This window comes from Oncorhynchus gorbuscha, linkage group LG01 (assembly GCF_021184085.1).
Source record: "Oncorhynchus gorbuscha isolate QuinsamMale2020 ecotype Even-year linkage group LG01, OgorEven_v1.0, whole genome shotgun sequence".
Classification (NCBI taxonomy): Eukaryota; Metazoa; Chordata; class Actinopteri; order Salmoniformes; family Salmonidae; genus Oncorhynchus; species Oncorhynchus gorbuscha.
In genome coordinates this window covers 75,962,986-75,984,045 of record NC_060173.1, presented here as the reverse complement: position 1 = coordinate 75,984,045, position 21,060 = coordinate 75,962,986, and the positions used below count along the sequence as shown (strand labels likewise).

The following is a 21,060-nucleotide window of genomic DNA, read 5'->3' as shown; positions in this document are numbered from 1 at the left end:
CAATAAACTAAACAAAGAAGGTGACAGTACCCCCCCCCCCCCACAAAGGTGTGGACTCCGGCCGCAAAACCTAATCAAAAGGGGAGGGTCCAGGTGGGCCTTTTTCACGGCGGCGGCTCGGGTGCGGGACGTGGACCCCGCTCTACCTCAGTCTTGGCCCACTTAGGTGGCGCCTCTGGAGAGGGGACCCTCGCAGCGGGCCCCGGACTGAAGATCATCGTAAAGGGCGCCACTGGATGGAAAGGCGCCTCTGGACTGAGGAGCGGCTCTGGCAGCTCCGGACAGGAGGGAGATTCCAGCATCGCCGGCATGGCAGGCAGCTCTGGCGGCTCCTGGTTGGCTGACGGCTCTGGCGGCTCCTGGCTGGCTGACGGCTCTGGCGGCTCTGGCGGCTCCTGGCTGGCTGGCGGCTCTGGTGGCTCCTGGCTGGCTGGCAGCTCTGGCGGCTCCTGGCTGGCTAGCGGCTCTGGCGGCTCAGGACAGACGGGAGACTCTCCTTCTGAACTACAGTATATAGTGTTATAAACTCTCCTTCTGAACTACAGTATATAGTGTTATAAACTCTCCTTCTGAACTACAGTATAAAGTGTTATAAACTTTACTTCTGAACTACAGTATATAGTGTTATAAACTCTACTTCTGAAAATCAAATCCAACCAACTTTTATTGGGCACATAAGTTATTGCTTGTGTAGCAAAATGATTGTGTTCCTTGCTCTAACAGTGCAGAAGTGTCTAACAATTCATAACAATACACAAATAAAAAAAATAAAAAACTTTTTAATTAAGAAATATATAAATAGTAGGACAAGCAATGTCAGAGTGGCATTGACTAAAATACAGTAGAATAGAATACAGTATATACATATGAGATGAGTAAAGCAGCATTTAAACATTGTTAAAGTGACCAATATTAATGGTGCCGGAGGGGAGGGCTGCTGTTTAACGGGCTCCTAACCAACTGTGTTATTTTGTTTGTTTTTCCACATTGTTTGTAACTCATTTTGTACATAATGTTGCTGCTACTGTTTCTTATGACCGAAAATAGCTTCTGGACATCAGAACAGCGATTACTCACCTCAAACTGGACGAAGATTTTTTCTTCAATGAGTCCGACACAAAGGATATGCTGCTTTGTCAAGACAAGGCCCAAATCCCTGTCATCAGTATGAAAGAAAAGACAGAGAAAAAGGGGGAGGAGAGCAGGTTGCCATTTAAGAATTCGCAGACGAGTAGGTAAACCGCCACTACCCTCCAACGTGCAAACTGGACGATCTACGATTAAGACTATCCTACCAACGAGATATTAAAAACTATGGAGCATCCCTTCATGCGATGTTCCTTGTAGGCCCCCACCATGAAGTGTTTGGTGTCGTTGACAGACGTGATGGATTGGTCAGATGTGGCGCGGATAGAGGAGAAGGTGGTGCTGGTGCTTGTCTGGCTGTGGCCTTAGGAATCATGGACAGATGTTGTGTATCTACAGCAGAATTGTGTGTCCAATACAATTATTTTATTAAAGGTCAAAAACAGCTATTTTTATCTCCGTATCAAATCATTTCTTGGTAACAAAACTAGCTCCTTAGCAAATAGGAATTTCTCAAGCAAGAATTTTGCTAGGACTGTCTGGGAGTGGTCTGAGTGTTGAGGGGAAAACTGAGATTTGGAACTCTTCCTTATTGGTGTATTAACTAATTTGTGATGTCACCAGGCAGGCCAAAACTCCATTCCACCAAAACAGTCTTACATTTCAGGCGGTCTTTTCAAACAGCTCTAACACTAAAAGGGCATTATCATTATTTTCACAATATTATTCCAACCTCACAGTGTGGAAATATATATAAAACACAGGCAAATCAAGTTTTTGACTGCAACGTACCTTTACGTTTATTGACTGTTCAACATGGTCTCATAGCATTTTGTATTATTCTGTACGTAAACCCGAGACAGTCCATTTAGTATGATATGTTATGTTTTGTATGGTATGTCTTATTTCAGGATGTCCATCATTATTTGGTATAGCTATTCGTAACATATCAATAACGTCAGCTAGACTAGGAGTTAATGTGAAGGTTAAGGTTAGGGTTAGGAGTTAGGTGAAAGGGTTAGGGAAAGGGTTAGCTAAAAGGGTTAAGGTTAGGGTTGGGGTAAGGGTTAGCTAACATGCTAAGTAATTGCAAAGTAGCAAAAAAATAAGCCCTTGAAAAGTTGCTAATTAGCTAAAATGGTCCGTGATAAGATTTGAACACGCAACCTTAGGATTGTTAGACGTTCGCATTATACGACCAACCATACCCTTCTATCTTATGTAACCACACTAAAGGTAACATATCATACTAATTTGAGTTTCCCGGATTTACATTTACTATGTTACATCTAGTCTGGATCATTCGATAGAGGTCTCACGGTACCTGGGCAACGTGATGATGTTGTAGACAACGAATGCCAGAGCTGAAGCTGAAGTAGAAGATACTCCCTCCTAAACTTACACCTCTTCTCAATCATGAGTCAGACTTGGGAAGGTAGTTTAGGGAAGATAAAGAGCGAGGTGACCTTTCAAGAGAAGAGAAAGAAAATAATGTAGTCACACTTGCTGAGTTGTGCTTAGAGTGAGATGGAGACATGTACAACATGCAGATATGTAATGGAACTGGAAAACTACCTTGAGGGGAAATGACAGGTGTATGCAGTTGTTGATTATATCCTTCTCCCCCACGTGTGCTCCGTTCGAGACTATCCTATCAACGGGGACATTAAGAACTGCTATATACTATGCTTCATGGCTGAACAAGGACATGGATAACATACAGTTAGCTTTGTGAGCATTGGCAGGACGGAATAGCAGCGTCCAGTAAACTCAGGGGGGAGGGTTATGCATTTTTGTTAACAACAGGATGTTCTAATATTCAGGAAGTCTCAAGGTTCTGTTTGTCTGAGTTAGAATACCTCATGAGCTGTAGACGATAATATTCACCAAGAGAGTTTTCATCTGTATTTTTTTGTAGCTGTTTATTTATCACCACAAACCGATGCTGGCACTGAGACCGCACTCAACAAATTGTATAGGGCCATAAGAAAAGAAGAAAATGCTAGGTTCATATCCCGCGTGTTACACTTACAAGAAATCCCACTACTCATTCCAACAAACCATCAAACAGGCAAAGCGTACTACACCGGCTCAAACGCTTGTCGGATGTGGCAGGTATACGGCACCATAACTGGCAAGAATTCTACCTTGTCTTTTTTGTGGTGTTAAAAATAATGTTTGTTCATTAGGAAGGGGTTATATTGCATGGACCTAGGAAGAAAGGAATGTATGTGGGGGTAGAAAGAGAACGGAGAGGGACATTAACCTATGCTGGAACCGACCTGGATGTAAATATGTGGAGATAAGATAGGACAAGGAGAGCCCCTCCAGAGCTCTAGTATCTAGGGGTGTAAAGGTTTTCCTCCTCTTCCTCTGAAGAGGAGAGGCGTGAAGGATCGGAGGACCAATATGCGGCGTGGTAAGTGTCCATGGTTCTTTTAATAAGAAATACTCAACTTGAACACAACTGAATACAAAAACAATAAACCAAAACAGTACTGTGTGGTGAAAAACACAGACACGGAAACAAACACCCACAAACAAACAGTGAAACCCAGGCTACCTAAGTATGATTCTCAATCAGAGACAACTCATGACACCTGCCTCTGATTGAGAACCATACTACTAGGTCGAAACATAGAAATCCCAAAATCATAGAAAAACAAACATAGACTGCCCACCCCAACTCACGCCCTGACCATATTAAATAATGACAAAACAAAGGAAATAAAGGTCAGAACGTGACAGGGGGAGCCTGGAACTGTCAGCTGAGGGGTTATAAACTGTGGTGTGTATGTATGTGCGTAGGTTAGGATGGTATAAAAGCAATGTATTTGTGAAAACTTGAGAGCTCTCGCAAATAAATCTGGATCTGATCAATTGTGAGCTGGGAATTATTTAAGACCAGAACTTTACAACCTGTGGGTATCAGACAGATAAAAATCATTGGAATTTATGAACATTGATTACAAAATTACTTAACAATGACTCACATCAACACCATCATCCCATACACCCTGGACCTACTCCAATTTGCATACCACCCCAACAGGTCCACAGATGACACAATCACACTCCACACTGCCCTTTCCCACCTGCACAAAAGGAACACCTACGTGAGAATAATGTTCATTGACTACAGTTGAGTGTTCAACACAATAGTGCCCTCCAAGCTCATCCCTAACCTAAGGACCTGGGTCTGAACACCTCCCTCGTCAACTGACTCATGGACTTCCTGATGGGCTACATGCTTAGTCCCCTCCTGTACTCGACACAACAGTGGTAGGCCTGATCACCAACGATGATGAGACAGCCTATAGGGAGGTCAGAGACCTGGTAATGTGGTGCTAGGACAACAACCTCTCCCTCAACGTGAGCAAGACAAAGGAGCTGACCGTGGAAACAGAGTTCTTAGTGGACAGGCCGGAACTGGAGTGCCAGGGCCTCAATGAGGAAAGCAAGAGCTCTGAAACACCTTCTCCTCATTCAACACTGTATCAGAGCCTGAAACTATGGAGGTAGGGGTCATGCCTCCCCACGGCAGATCGACGCAGATGGAGTGAACTGGGGCTCTTTATTGTGGGCAAGGGGGGCACCAGCTTTAGCAGTGGCCATTATGACCCAACTCAGGATCCACGAGAGCAGAGAGACAGTCACGTGAGCTTCCACCTCCTGGGGCAGGTATGAGTATCCCCTCTTCATTTTCTGCCAAACCCTATTTAGTGTCAATCACACTAGCTGGCTGTCCCTCATGTACTGTTTCTACAGCGCTACTGGATCCCGCTCTCATCGCTGGACATCTTGGGATCACCCGTACTGTTCAATCTCTCCCAAAAATATTGGAAGCCAGCCTTTGCGCAGGACATTATTCACTACGTGAACTCCTGATCTGTGTGTGCCCGAACTAAGTCCCTCTGCACGCTCGAGCAGGGAAACTCCTTCCCCTTCCCGTGCCTCAGCGTCCCTGGTTAAATCAAATCAAATTGTATTTGTCACATGCGCCGAATACAACAGGTGTAGACCTTACAGTGAAATGTTTACTTACAAGCTCTTAACCAACGATGCAGTTAAGAAAATACCTAAAAAAATACAAAGTAAGAGATAAGAAAAACAAATAATTACAGAGCAGCAGCAAATAACAATAGTGGGGCTTTATACAGGGGGTTCAGGTCCTGTGTCAATGTGCGGGGGCACCGGTGTCAAAGTATTTGAGATAATTCTGTACATGCAGGTAGGGTTGTCAAAGTGGCTATGCATAGATAATAACAGAGAGTAGCAGCAGCGTAGTGAGGAGTTGCAAATAGTCTGGGTAGCCATTTGATTAGCTGTTCAGGAGGGGTAGAAGCAGAGAACAGTCTAGCTGGAGACTTTGACTTTTAAGACCTTCCTCTGACACCGCCTGGTATAGAGGTCCTGGATGGCAGGAAGCTTGGCACCGGTGATGTACTCGGCCGTACACACTATGCTCTGTAGTGCCTTGCGGTCAGAGGCCAAGCAGTTGCCATACCAGGCAGTGATGCAACCCGTCAGGATGCTCTCGATGGTGCATATATCCATTGATTTTGTCACTGATCTCCCCTCTGATGGTTTCACCACCATTTTGGTGATTGTGGATATATTCTCTAAATCCTGTTTCATCCCCCTCTCTGATCTCCCTACTGCTCTCCAGGTCTAAGAGGTACTATTCCAGCAGGTCTTCTGGCATTATGGCCTTCCAAAGGACATTGTGTCAATTCACATCATGGGTATGGAGAGCCTTCATGGTGAAGCTTGGGGTCATGGTCAGCCTCACTTCCAGGTATAGAGGCTGAACTAGGAGCTGGGGTGGAGTATGCCCAGAATTTGTTACGTTACTACTGCACTGGGCTGACTCCCTTCAAATGACTCCCTTCCTGGGTTATTAGTCGGCCGTGGCTCAGTGGATCCCGGGCCAGACTGAAGCTCCTGCTGTGGATGAGTGGTTCAGGCGCGCAGAAGTGTGGAGCGATGCCCACGTGAGACTCCGGCATGCCGTCGAACGTCAGAAGGAGCAGGTGGATGGCCACCGCAGGGAGGCTCCCATGTTCCACCCTGGTGATCGCATCTGGCTCTCCCCCAGGAACCTCCCACTCCGCCTGCCCTGCATGAAGCTGAGCTTGTTCAAGGTTCTGCGGAGGGGGAATGAGGTGATGTACAGATTTCAGCTCCTGAGTGACTATCATATCTCACCTTCCTTTCATGTCTCTCTTCTCAGGCCGGTGGTTCCTGGTCCCCTGGCTGAAGCTGTTCCCCACAACCTCCCCTGGACATTGAGGGTGGTCCCACCTGTGCCATTAGATCCCTACTGGACTCCCGACGTTGTGAGGGTCAGCTCCAGTACCCGGTAAACTGGGAGGGATACGGTCCAGAGGAGAGGTGTTGGGTTCCGGTGGAGGACATTCTGGATCTCAACATTTTCCGTGATTTCCACCTTCCCCGTCCGGACTGGCCCGCTCCTCGCCCTTGAGGCTGTTACCTGGGTCCAGGGTCGTCGTCCTGCGGCAGGAGCCGCGCGTTGGCGGGAGGGGGACTGTCACGTCCACTCCCCCTCTCCGGGCGTTCGACATCGCCAGTTTACTAATCACTGGCTCTCCCAACCATCATTACACACACCTGGCACCATCGTTACGCGCACCTGCGCCTCATGAGACACACCTGGACTCCATAATTTCACTGATTACCTCCCCTATATCTGTCACTCCCTTAGCTCCATTCCCCAGGCAATTTTGACAATATGTTTAATATCCCGAAGCTACTCTTGTCTTGTATCTTTCCATGTTCATTATATTATTAAGCTCACCACCTGCTTCTCGACTCTCAGCGTCTCCGTTAGTATGAAGATACCCTCAAATAAAAGCTGACGTTCTGCGCAGTCTCCTAATATAAAAAATATCTCAAAGAATTTAAAAGGTTAACTTCCCTGTCCAAATACTTATGGATGGGAGTGTATATCCCTCTCAAATAGTCAGATCCAAAATTATGGGCACCCTTGATAAAGATTAGCAAAAAATACTATAGGGAATACCGAGCTATGTTGTATGATAATTGTCAGGATTTGGCCAGGGTTGTTCCGGTTTTTGGTCACTAGATGCCCCCATTGTGCCTTTTGACGTTTTGTTTTCCCTTGATCCCCATTATTATTTGCACCTGTGCCTCGTTTCCCCTGATTGTATTTAAACCCTTTGTTTTCCTCTGTTCTTTGCTCTGTGTTTGTATGTTAGCACCCAGCCCTAGTACTCTGAGAACTCTTGTTGATCCCGGTGGACTCTCTTGTGGAATTCTGTTTTTTGTTCTTGTTTGTTTGTTTTTTGAGTATCTTTTGAGGCTTTTTGTGCTTTACCTTCCACCTTGTGGATTTACCTTTTTTGTCTTGGAGGATTACCTTTGTTCTTGTAGGATTCCTTTTGAGGTTGTGGAGTTACATGTTTTCCTGAAGAACTTCACTTTTTACTTCATTAAATACACTGTCTCAAGTACTGCTGTGTCTGCCTCATCTTATGGTTTCTGCCGACTATTCGTGGCTCAGTTGTTTAAGTGACTGTTTCTCACTCCGGAGACCCGGGTTCGTAACCGGGTTCTGACAATAATAAATTACATTATTTTATACTAGTACAATTGCTCAGACAGATTTTGTTTAACAAATAATAAATGAATAAAATAAATAAAACAGATTATTGGCACCCCCCTGTTTTCAATACTCTTGCGAGGTGGACAAAATCGTCATTTGATTTTAATGGCACTGAGACTTTTTTTCAAATGTTTTAAGCATGGAGAACACATTGGGAGGTATTTTAGACTATTCCATACAAAATCTTTCCAGATCCTTGATATCCTTCGTCTGTGCTTGATGACCCGAAGATTCAATCAAGATCTGTAATTCTCCAACTTTGGCCCTTGGATCTTCCTTTGCCTCCCGAACTGTGCATGGGGGGGGGGGGGGGGGGGCAAGATACACTTGCGTCTATTTCCAGGCATGTTCCAGTGGTTTTAATTGTTGCCCTAACAGTGGTATGTGGTATATTTAGATAAATAAAAAACATTGTTACATATTGCCTGATTTAAGAAGACCAGCAACCATTAAACTATTTTGTTTGAACTCTTTGCCTTTTCCCATGGTGATGGGATGGCAAAGGGATTTTACATGCGTGTTACTTAATTTGTATAACCCAGGAAAACAGGAAGCCATGGAAGGCCACAATACAGTTCCTTAAAATGAGATGAACTTAAAGTAGAACGTTAATGCAGATTATATTTTGTTTGATTTTATTTATGAGAATCTTTAGGGGTGCCAATAGTTTTGACACCTATCCTTTAGAGAAAAAAACATGACTTATCAAACAAAATCTCTTTCTCTGAGCAATTGTAAAAAAAAATATATAGATAATAGTCCCATTTTTTAGCATACAATATAGCTCAGTATTTTTATTATTTATTTTATACAGTCCTTTTTGCTCATTTTTATCAAGGGTGACAATAATTTAGGACCTGACTGTACAAAATCTCAACAAAACCATTCTCTTCAGAATGGCTTTTAAATACTTTTCTGTTCTGCAACATTTTGTGATTGTGTGCTGCATTTATGCTGTGTTTCATATTGACCTACTGTGCTTTTACCATGTTGTACAGCACTTTGAGAAATTATCCTGCAAGCGCGCATACGAAATACAAAATTACATCAGATACAAGGAATAATTCATGTTTGCGAAAATGAAGACTAGATCCTCCTAAATTATTGAGAAAAGTTCATTTTCATACAGCAAGTACAACCATCTTGTCATCACAGGCTACAGTAGGTGAAATTTCAAAAGGCAAAACAAATAAGAGTAGGTCTAAGTAGAATAGCCTAGAAGGATATTATTCAAATAATAGGACGCAAAGTTCCTAGCCAAGTCTAAATTTGAATACTAAAAGCGACTTAATTACAAAAAAAATGCCGACATAGGTTGAATTTTTATTTTATTTTTATAATTTCAAGCAAGGGGCTAAATATAGCCAGCTACCTGCATGTAGTCTGATTAAACATGTTGTTATACACATTTAATTGGTATATACAGCCTGAGACGTGTGCGCAGAATCATGTAAATGTTCCTTTCAGCCAGAATGTTGAATAAAATTGCACTTACTCTACTGATTGTGCGGTTTGTCCTTCAGCGCTGCTTGAAATATGAGACGTGGTGAGATGTCTCGATCCTTTGGAATGTCATGATATGAGCGCTTATTTCAAAGAGCCACGCCACAGTGGGCAGAGATGAGCATGTTGCACTGGGAAACGTTTTAATACAAAGAAAAGCCTCATTGTATGGGTCTGCCGTGGTTCTGTGGAGCCTAGTTATGCTATTAAATTTGAGACCAGTGTATTGCAGTTCATTTTGTTTTAGAAACAACAAAAGAGTCCCAGGCATTCCGTAATAGAACATACCAGTCTATTGGTCTGCCTAAATGATTGGGATTCTTCTGGTTACCCGTTTATCACCAGTGTTTGGCATACATTGAGCTCGTCGACAAAGCAGCAGTGGTGGAAAAAGTACTCAATTGTCATACTTGAGTAAAAATAAAAATACTTTAATAGAAAATGATTCAAGTAAAAATGAAAGCCATCCAGTAAAATACTACTTGAGTAAAAGTCTAAAAGTATTTAGTTTAAAATATCAAAAGTAAATGGAATTGCTAAAATGTTGTTGTTTTTTTCACCTTTATTTAACCATGTAGGCCAGTTGAGAACAAGTTCTCATTTACAACTGTGACCTGGCCATAAACAACAACACAGAGTTACACGTGGAATAAACATATGTACAGTCAATAACACAATAGAAAAGTCTATATACAGTGTGTGCAAATTAGGTAAGATTAGGGAGGGAAGGCAATAAATAGGCCATTGTGGTGAAATAATTACAATTTAGCAATTAAACACTAGAGTGATAGATATGCAGAAGATGAATGTGCAAGTAGAGATACTGGGGTGCAAAGGAGCAATACAAGTAATAACAATATGGGGATGAGGTAGTTATTTACAGATGGGCTATGTACAGGTGCAATGATCTGTAAGCTGCCCTGACAGCTGATGCGTAAAGTTAGTGAGGGAGATATGAATCTCCAGCTTCAGTGATTTTTGCAATTCGTTCCAGTCATTGGCAGCAGAGAACTGGAAGGAAAGGCAGCCAAAGGAGGAATTGGCTTTGAGGGTGACCAGTGGAATATACCTGCTGGAGCGCGTGCTACGGGTGGGTGCTGCTATGGTAACCAGTGAGCTGAGATAAGGCTGGGCTTTACCTAGCAAAGACTTATAGATGACCTGCAGCCAGTGGGTCTGGCGACGAATATGAAACGAGGGCCAGCCAACGAGAGCATACAGGTCGCAGTGGTGGGTAGTGTATGGGGCTTTGGTGACAAAATGGATGGCACTGTGATAGACTGCATCCAATTTGCTGAGTAGAGTGTGGGAGGCTATTTTGTAAATGACATCGCCGAAGTCAAGGATCGGTAGGATAGACAGTTTTACAAAAGGGTATGTTTGGCAGCATGAGTGAAGGATGCTTTGTTGCAAATAGGAAGCCGATTCTAGATTTAATTTTGGAGTGGAGATGCTTAATGTGAGTCTGGAAGAAGAGTTTACAGTCTAACCACCTAGGTATTTGTAGTTGTCCAGATATTCTAAGTCAGAACCGTCCAGAGCAGTGATGCTAGACGTGCGGGCAGGCGCGGGCAGCGATCGGTTGAAGAGCATGCATTTAGTTTTACTTGCTTTTAGGAGCAGTTGGAGGCCACAGAAGGAGAGTTGAAATGTCATTGAAGCTCGTCTGGGGGTTAGTTAACACAGTGTCCAAAGAAGGGCCAGAAGTATACAGAAGGGTGTTGTCTGCGTAGAGGTGGATCAGAGAATCACCAGCAGCAAGAGCGACATCATTGATGTTTACAGAGTAAAAATGTACTTATAAACCATTTCAAATTCCTTATATTAAGGGGATAGCCAGGGGCAACACTCAGACATAATTCACAAACGACGCATTTGTGTTTAGTGAGTCCGCCAGATCAGAGGCAGTAGGGATGACCAGGGATGTTCTCTTGATAAGTGTGGGAATTTGACAATTGTCCTGTCAAAATGTAACATGTACTTTTGGGTGTCAGGGAAAATGTATGGAGCAAAAAGTATATTATATTCTTTAGGAATGTAGTGGAGTAAAAGTAAAAGTTGGCAAAAATATAAATAGTAAAGTTAAGTACAGATACCCCAAAAAACTACTTAAGTAGTACTTTCAAGTATTTTTACTTAAGTACTTTACTCCACTACAAAGCAGACGGTGGGATGCCTTTTCACACGAAGGTCCGCAGTGGGTCGGTGTAAATTATGCTATTATGTTAGTTTATAGCAGTGAAAGGTTTATAGCAGTGAATGTCATCCATTAATTTACTGTCATAGTACAGAATTTCTAAGTAGGAGCCATCTCAGAATTGTTATCACTTTATGATAGAACATTCAGATTTTTATGCCTGACTGACTACAGCGCTCTTTACCTGAATTATTAGGATTTTTCTTATGATCACAACAAAACGACTTTGCTCAAATATAGAGAGAATTCAATTGTGTTTTCTTTGAAAAGATGACCCTGGCTGAGAATAGAACATTCCGTTTTCTGCCTGAGTGTGGAGCTGTTAACCTCAATTGTCTGGATTATCTTGTGACCAGAACAAAACAATTTATTTTACGCAACTAGAGATTCTTTAGAAAGATGGGCCTGGTTGACATGGACTGGTTTCCTCACCTTATTCTCCTTGTGGTTATCCACGGTTGTTGGTTGTTTACCAGGTAACAAGAAGTGAAAACTATACAAAGACTGAAGCAATAGACTAATTACTTGACTCAACTAGAGATTTGAAAAGATGGGCCTGGCTGACGTGAAACATACATTAAGGGGAATGGATCTACAGCCACAGAGGCTGATTATCATTTTGCGCATCTCTTTATTTACCATACTGGCTGCCATTGTTAACACAAACACAGGACATTGAACGCTGCCCGAATTGACTCGGAATGAGTAGGCCTACAGTATCACAGCCAGGTCAAACAGGTATGTCTGTGTGTGTTGGTCAGTTTATCCCGTGTCCACAGAAACTATGGTCTTAGCCATGCTCTCAATAACCCTCATATTGTCTCTTTCTGTTCCTCTGTCACCCCTTCCAGAGGGCCTGAGATTCTTGGACTGCGACTGAGGACACCCTGGTCTGACACCTGGATGTGCCTGGGTGACAGAGTCAGAGAAAAGATGAGGGAGAGTTTGGCTAAGACCATAGTACACAACATGCACTGGGGGTAGAGAATAATCAATAGTGTTGCTGTGGACACTGGATAATCTGACTAACACACACACACACACACACACACACACACACACACACACACACACACACACACACACACACACACACACACACACACACACACACACACACACACACACACACACACACACACACACACACACACACACACACACACACACACACACACACACACACACACACACACACACACACACACACACACAGCTGTTTGACCAGGCTGTGATACTATAGGACTACTTATTCAGGTAGCATTCAATGTCCTGTGTTTGTGTTAACCATGGCAGTTAGCATTTGCAAGCATTTCGCTACACCCACAAAAACATCTGCTTATCATGTGTATGCGACCAATACAATTTGATTCGATTTGTAATTTGTAATTAAGATACGCAGAAATATAATCAGCCTCTGTCTGTGGATCCTTTCCCCTTAATGTATTTTTCATGCATTTTTTCAATCGCAGTACCCCCACCCCCAAACTACTTCCCGGGGCTATGAAAACACTGGTCTCAAATATATTAGCATAAAGTAACTACACAGAACCACATATTGTAGGCTTTTATATTTTTAAAACATGTCCCAGCGCAACATGCCTAGCTATGCCCACTGAGGCGTTCTTTGAAATAAGCGTTCGTATAGCTGTATTCCAACGGATCGCATTATCTCACCACACATGTGGGGACTGGGACTGGGGACGGGTGGGGACATGTACCCCCCACATTCTGAAATTGCATTTTTGTCCCCCCCCAGTTTTATTGTTGGAATGTGATACAAAACGAGGCAACCGTGTGTTTTAGGACCGTGCAGACGCCTCCGAGTGGTCGGGTAATCTGTTTGGAGTGTTTATCCGACAAAAATAAATTATTATTATTATGTCCCTCCCACTTCTAAAACCAAAGTTGCGCCCCTGCCTGTGGGTATATAGTTCGGGTAAAATTTGTTTTATATTGGATATTTGGATATTGGATATTCTCTCGTCAACAGCTATTGAACTAAGCATGCCATGGTATATTATTACTCAGGGGAGGATGGAATTGTGTATTTAAAAAAATGTATTATTTGGATTTCAATCTTGTAAAACAATCAACAATTTAAAGACATTAAGGTGTGGATTGTTCTTCATCCTTAAGTTCATTCTCGTCTTAAATGCATAAATGTTTAACCTTTGTAGGCTATTTCTTTTGTTCGGTCCCACCAAACTCTCTCTACTCACGTCCACTGCGGTGGACGTGCCTGGTCTGGTTCTCACATGAGGGAGCGCGGGAAGTTCTTGGCTTTTAGGAAAAGGTTGCGGGTGCCTGTCATCACATTTTGCTTCAAGACACATTCAATTGGAGCTACGGGACAGTCAGGTGGTAGGATCTTTTAATATAGGTGGTCGCATCTTATTATAACAGTTCACTCTGTCATCACATTTTGCTTCTGAGAGACACCCGAAAGAGGACCGGTGGTAGCATTTCAACCAAATGAAAAGCTTTCAGTCAGAAAAGATATGCTAAACTGTCCTTGTAAGGAGGAGAGCTTCAAACAGACGTAAGCCATTCGAAATCCATGTCATTTAAAAAACAAACAAGGTTCAAAACTATTTAGGCTTGCTGTTGGGAATCAGATTAATGTCGTCACTTGTATATGCTTAAAAGGGGCAATCAACAGTCGCTATATCCATTTTTGGATTTAAATAAATAATACATTAATTAATGAAATGGACTCATTGATTCTTGAAGAATATAAGTTATTAATAATGTCTCATGACCTTAGTTCAACTGAACTGAAAATATAATATTGTTTTACTCCAATGTTTGGAAACAAAATGAATGTAAACAAACACTGCATAGCTTCAAAACATGGTTAGAACTATCATGTTGATATCTGTCTATGAATTTGGGAGAGGTTACATTTCTCCAGCCCGTCCTTCAGTTTTTCACCTAAACAGGGGCTGGGAAAACGCATTGTTATTGTTTCTACTGCTGATCGCCAATTTAAGCAGTGGGAACTAAATGCAAATTGTTGCCTGGCACACATTGCATGTCAAGCCTTTTCACCGAGAGCCTCTTTATGTAATTGGCTCTTGTTTGAAATACAAAGAAATACTTGTACCTACGACATTTCCTGTTTTGAGCAGCAGAGGGCATAATATGCCTTTGTAGTGTGATTTAGTCAATGTTGAAGCTCCAACTCAACCAGGATGCTATCTAGTTTAAGGGAGGATGGATGCCACCAAGATGAATAACCCAGTTAATTAAATATGGTTCCATATGTGGAATTGGAGCAAGAAGGTTTATCCTCCCCTCTTCTCCATCTAAAATGCCTCACAACATAAATGTGAGTAATGTCGACAGTGGTTTTATGAACGGCAGATGATTCCCATGGAGGAGAGATTGATTGTCTATGATTACTGTGCTGATGGATAGGTGAGCGGAGAATCCTCCTTGTCTTCGCTCTTCAATCTACCAAAAAAGGAATCAGTAGGTCTGCTTAGAAAGAGGAAGTGTTGAAATACACAACAGCAACCAAGTTCCCTTTACATTAACCACGAGAAGTATAGGTAGTCAGTCTCGATTGATTACTCAAAGAAATATAATCCTCCTTCGTGTATGTCTCATACACTGTAGACCTTCCTATTTAATTAAATGCCTAACATTGCTTGTTCTAAATGGAGTCATTGCAATATATTTTAACATCGGACCCGTGGTCATTTGATGGGAGAGTCTTCTAGAAAGCCCTTTGGTCTCACTTGTTTTAAAGCATCCTCCCTCCCAAGACAGGTGATTTTGCATCAGTCATGTTCAGTTCATCATTTGGCACGTAACAGGCCCTCCGTTTCATTTGGGGAAGACGGATGGTGTTAACAGGCCTATATCCTGCATGCACTTAATCATCCTTCACGGGGGAGGCAGAATTATCTTCCTTTTCATCGTTTACAGGCTCCACCAGCTTCTCACCAGCCTCCCTGTGGCATAAAAAGTAAACTAAACAAACAGGGTCCTCCTGGGAGTCCTGACTGGGAGTGATATAAGCTCTACATTCGGAAGACCGGTTGGAATGATCTTAATTGCTCGATAACGTAAGCAAATGAAAGGGTCAGAAGCACAAGGACCGTCATATTGAATGGGACAGACAGAAGAAAGATCATTATACAGGAAGTCATCATAAGCGTTGAAACAGCGAGCGATAGGAGGCCAAATTGGACCTACATGTCCCATTTTAGGGAATGTAACTTCCCTTCCTTTCCACACAGACACACACATGCATGAACACACATATATGCAGGCACACACACACACACACGCACGCACGCACACACACCACTTTTGGCAGCCATAGCAACCAAGGCAATTAATGTGCTTAAACTCCTATGTGCTCCCTCAAGACATATTCCGAATTATATTAGTGCCTGTGCCTAATCCACACATCCCACTTCAAGCCCACCAGCAATTACAGTGGACACCTCAACATCTTCTCATATTGTATCACCTGGAAAGCCTTGAATGTGCAGGTGAGGTATTTACAATTGAAGTCGGAAGTTTACATACACCTTAGCCAAATACATTTAAACTCTGTTTTTCACAATTCCTGACATTTAATCCTAGTAAAAATTCCCTTTTTTAGGTCAGTTAGGATCACCACTTTATTGTAAGAATGTGAAATGTCAGAATAATAGCAGAGAGAATGATTTATTTCAGCTTTTATTTCTTTCATCATATTCCCAGTGGGTCAGAAGTTTACATACACTCAATTAGTATTTGGTAGCATTGCCTTTAAATTGTTTAACTTGAGTCAAACGTTACGGGAAGCCTTCCACAAACTTCCCACAATAAGTTGGGTGAATTTTGGCCTATTCCTCCTGACAGAGCTGGTGTAGCTGAGTCAGGTTTGTAGGCCTCCTTGCTCGCACACGCTGTTTCAGTTCTGCCCACAAATTTTCTATGGGATTGAGGTCAGGGCTTTGTGATGGCCACTCCAATACCTTGACTTTGTTGACCTTAAGCCATTTTGCCACAACTTTGGAAGTATGCTTGGGGTCATTGTCCATTTGGAAGACCCATTTGCGACCAAGCTTTAACTTCCTGACTGATGTCTTGAGATCTTGCTTCAATATATCCATATAATTTTCCTTCCTCATGATGCCATCTATTTTGTGAAGTGCATCAGTCCCTCCTGCAGCAATGCACCCCCACAACATGATGCTGCCACCCCCGTGCTTCACGGCTAGGATGATGTTCTTCGGCTTGCAAGCTTCCCAGTTCTATTTTTGTTTCATTAGACCAGAGGACATTTCTACAAAAAGTATGATCTTTGTCCCCATGTGCAGTTGCAAACCGTAGTCTGGATTTTTTTATGGTGGTTTTGGAACAGTGGCTTCTTCCTTGCTGAGTGGCCTTTCAGGTTATGTCGATGTAGGACTTGTTTCACTGTGGATATAGATACTCTTATACCTGTTTCCTCCAGCATCTTCACAAGGTCCTTTGCTGTTGTTCTGGGATTGGTTTGCACTTTTCGCACCAAAGTATGTTAATCTCTAGGAGACCTGAGCGGTATGACGGCTCCAATGGTGTTTGTACTTGCATACTATTGTTTGTACAGATGTACATGGTACCTTCAGGGATTTGGAAATTGCTCGCAGGGATGAAACATACTTGTGGAGGTCTACAATTTTTATTTTGACTGAGGTCGGCTGATTTATTTTGATTTTCAAATGATGTCAAGCAAAGGGGCACTGAGTTTTGTAGCCTTGAAATACATCCACAGGTACACCTCCAAGTGACTCAAATGATGTCAATTAGCCTATCAAAATCTTCTAAAGCCATGACATAATTGTCTGGAATTTTCCAAGCTGTTTAAAGGCACAATCAACTTAGTGTATGTAAACTTCTGACCCCCTGGAATTGTGATACAGTGAATTATAGGTGAAATAATCTGTCTGTAAACAATTGTTGGAAAAATTACTTTTGTCATGCACAAAGTAGATGTCCTAACCGACTTGCCAAAACTATAGTTTGTTAACAAGAAATTTGTGGAGTGGTTGAAAAACAGGTTTTAATGACTCCAACCTAAGTGTATGTAAAACGTGCGACTTCACCTGTACATACTGTATGTGGTAGCAGCCAGATGGTTTGTTTACAGTGGGAGTGGATGAAGGTTAATTAGTCATGCTACTCTGACTATTCTACTCTCCGACTCGATAAGTGTTCTGTTAGTATGCATCCCAATGCCCACTCTGCGGGAAGCCATTGATTAGTAAATAATGTTTCAGTCTGTATCTGAGAATAGGCCTGACGTATTTCGAGTTCAGCTCCCTTCACAGAGGGGATATGTGTTACTGTTTCTTGTCTTTTCATGGTTACCAGTTGTCTGCACCACAAAATACAGCAAATTAAAAGCAATTAAATCATCTCGGTTGTTCATATGGATTCGCAAAACTGTCTTAAATGTGAGCTGTCATGATGATGTGTGCAGTAACAGAAATATGTTCAAGTTGAGACGTTCCGTGTCAAATCTCTGAATGCCAGCGTGGGGTGGAGGCCTTCTTGTGGTTGATAGGGAGGGGGAGTGGGGTGGGGGGTGACCCCCTACAGAAAGAGGGGGGACATCTAGGTGGGGTATCATGTGCACCTGTCACACAGAGGAGGAAGAGTTTCTCATTAAATGTGCCTCATTATCTGCTTAGGATCTGTGTGTGTGTGTGTGCGGGTGCGTGTGCGTTTGTGCGTGAAATCAAGAAATAAAGATTTTCCATTCTGAACAGACCAAACATTTGTAGTAACTCCAACATAGCCTGTATAACAGATGCAAATTGTGGTCTAGAGGAGAAAAGATACTGAGGCAAAATGTGGCTATCACATGATAAATGCTTCGAAAACCGCTGTAACACTGCGACTATTATGCATGTGATATGCATGTTTACGCCAACACATCCTCTGCAAAACGTATACAAAACTCCTACCTAAGTTTCATACCTAGGTACTGTACATAACTGCCACAGCTTGAGCCAGTGTAATTATTTGGTGTAGTGATCATCTCTCTGATTAAAATCAAATGGAAGCTGTGGGTCTGCTGAAGAGCAGTGGCTAGGAAAACTCCCTATATGAATTAGCCTCTTCTGGCTGTGCCGGGTATTATTTGCAATGACCATGTCAAATAATAATAAGGACTGAGATTGGATGGGGACAGCAAGGAGCCATCAGCTGTCCTTGGCTGTCTGTTCCATTGCAGCCTCTGAGAGCCAGTGGATTGCTCATTGTCGATGCTCTCCGACCAACAGGCTCCAACACAGCTTCTACCAGCTTCTACCGCCAAGCCATAAGACTGCTAAATAGTTCATTAAATGGTTACCCAGGCTATCTCCATTCACCCTATCTTGCACTGACTACTATGCTCACTCACAAGACTATGTATAGACACTATATACACGCTCACTCACACACACTATACTGACACTCTCACACAAAACCCACACTTATTCACATACACTACACCAATGTGGCTTATTTGGCAACTCAGTGCTGGTTAAATAGGTCACAATTGTAAATGAGAACTTGTTCTCAACTTGCCTACCTGGTTAAATAAAGGTGAAATAAAATAAATACAAATAGTGGACAGAACAAAAGCTGGGTTATTTTGATCCAGCCAGTTGGGTTGCGTGAATAACGCAAAATGTTGGGTTGTTGGGATTAGCTAATTTAAACATCAGTTGTTTTTATTTATTTTTTTGTATTTATTTTTTCTCCCCAATTTCGTGGTATCCAATTGTTTTAGTAGCTACTATCTTGGCTCATCACTACAACTCCCGTACGGGCTCGGGAGAGACGAAGGTTGAAAGTCATGCGTCCTCCGATACACAACACAACCAAGCCGTACTGCTTCTTAACACAGCGCGCATCGCACTGCGTCCGGCCCGCCACAGGAGTCGCTTTTTAACCATCCTCCTGGTTGACCCAGGATAGGGTTATTTTTTTATTTAATCCATAGGTTATTTTCTTGAGGCATAGCCAATTAGGGGATTGGCTTTCACATGGTTATGTTTGGCCACCCATGAGAGTAAATGGTATTGCTGTTCATAATGTTAAATGTGTACACTGCAAATTTCAATTTTCCTTTAATATTTTGCACACTACATATTGTAGTATAAAATTCGGGAACATTATTATTTACATATCCCAACATTGCGATATAATGTTGGGATATGTATTATTTATCCCAAGATACAATGTTGGGATGTTGGGATACGTAACATTTGCAAATCCTAACATTGGGATGTGACTGGGCTCTTGAACCCCAACACTTGTGTAAGCCTGGTTAAAGCTACAGAAGTGTCAGTGTCCTTAACATGGGGCAACAATACCACAGAACAGATGGACCAGACTGACATTTACTCTCACGGGTGGTCAAAAATTACTATATGTAAACAACATCCCTACTAAGCCAAACCTCCAGGGTCACGCAAACAACCCAGCATTTTTTAGAGTGTACATACACACACAGATAACACACAAAACGCATACCGACACAACACATACACACGCACACACACACATGCACTTTCACAAAGATCATATGTTGCTGCTACTAGGATCTTTATTTTTACTGTTATTATTACCTGATGCCTAGTCACTTTACTCTGCCTTCATGTACATACAGTTGAAGTCGGAAGTATATATACACTCATGTTGGAGTCATTAAAACTCGTTTTTCCAACCACTCCACACATTTCTTGTTAGTTAACGTGTGCAAGCACACTACACAATCCTGTGAATGTTATTACTCGGCATCGTTGCGAAGTGCTCATATGCAAGCGTCTCACGGTAAAAAAAACTACAGCTGTTATATTCGGTGCATGTGACAAATAACATGTGATTTGACTCACCCGGCAGTTGTGTCTCCTAGCAACACCTCTTGAATTTACTGTACTTCCACATCTCATTGGCGCCTTTAATAATCTGCATGTCTATTTCCATGTAATCTTTGTTAAGATATTCATAACTGCATTTCAGAATGCTGTTCTTTCACTGGACTGTTTTGCACATGGTTGCAGATGATACTGTTTATAAACTCATACGAAGGGTATTCCCATGTCCAGCAGAGAAATAAACCAAAATATGTTGTGAGAATTTAGGAAGTGCTGCTTCAAGGCTGCATTGTATGAATGAAAGGCTACAGGTTCAATTTACTCCGTATTGCTGAAGATCAGCGCTATGACCTGATTGAAATGTAAAGGTATTTCCGATTGAGCCGAGAAGTACAGCGTTTACCGTGAACATGGGAACGTTGCCTTTAAACTTCAATCGAGCTATAACTTGGATCTTCGGCGATACTTTGGCGATACGGACTGAGCTTCCCCCTTGGCCCCAATTGTCTATTTTTACTTCGAAAGTGTTGCACTTGTTCATATCTCTTCACTGATTTGAAAGGAAATGACTGGTATGGTGGAAACTCCCTCTAGCCAATGCCTCCACCAATCCAATGCTTTTAGATTTGTGTGAAGTAGTGAATGAGTGTACACTTCAGGAGAAAAGAAACATATTATTGGAATGCAGCCCAAGACTTGATGAGCATTCGGGAAAACAATGACCTGCTTTCGGTTTCAGTTTGAATAGTGTTATAGCTGTAATATGTCACTTT

The 21,060-nt window shown here is 42.3% G+C and overlaps 1 long non-coding RNA gene across 1 annotated transcript; it reads right to left on the bottom strand.

Annotated features, from left to right (window-relative positions):
• Nucleotides 1-453: 453 nt before the first annotated feature.
• Nucleotides 454-20,828, bottom strand: LOC124016893. Its single transcript, XR_006835433.1, has 4 exons — nucleotides 20,306-20,828; nucleotides 2,411-2,552; nucleotides 1,078-1,156; nucleotides 454-504 (listed from the first exon to the last, which is right to left on the bottom strand). It is a non-coding gene; the product is annotated as an uncharacterized LOC124016893 (long non-coding RNA).
• Between the last annotated feature and the right edge of the window lie 232 nt (nucleotides 20,829-21,060).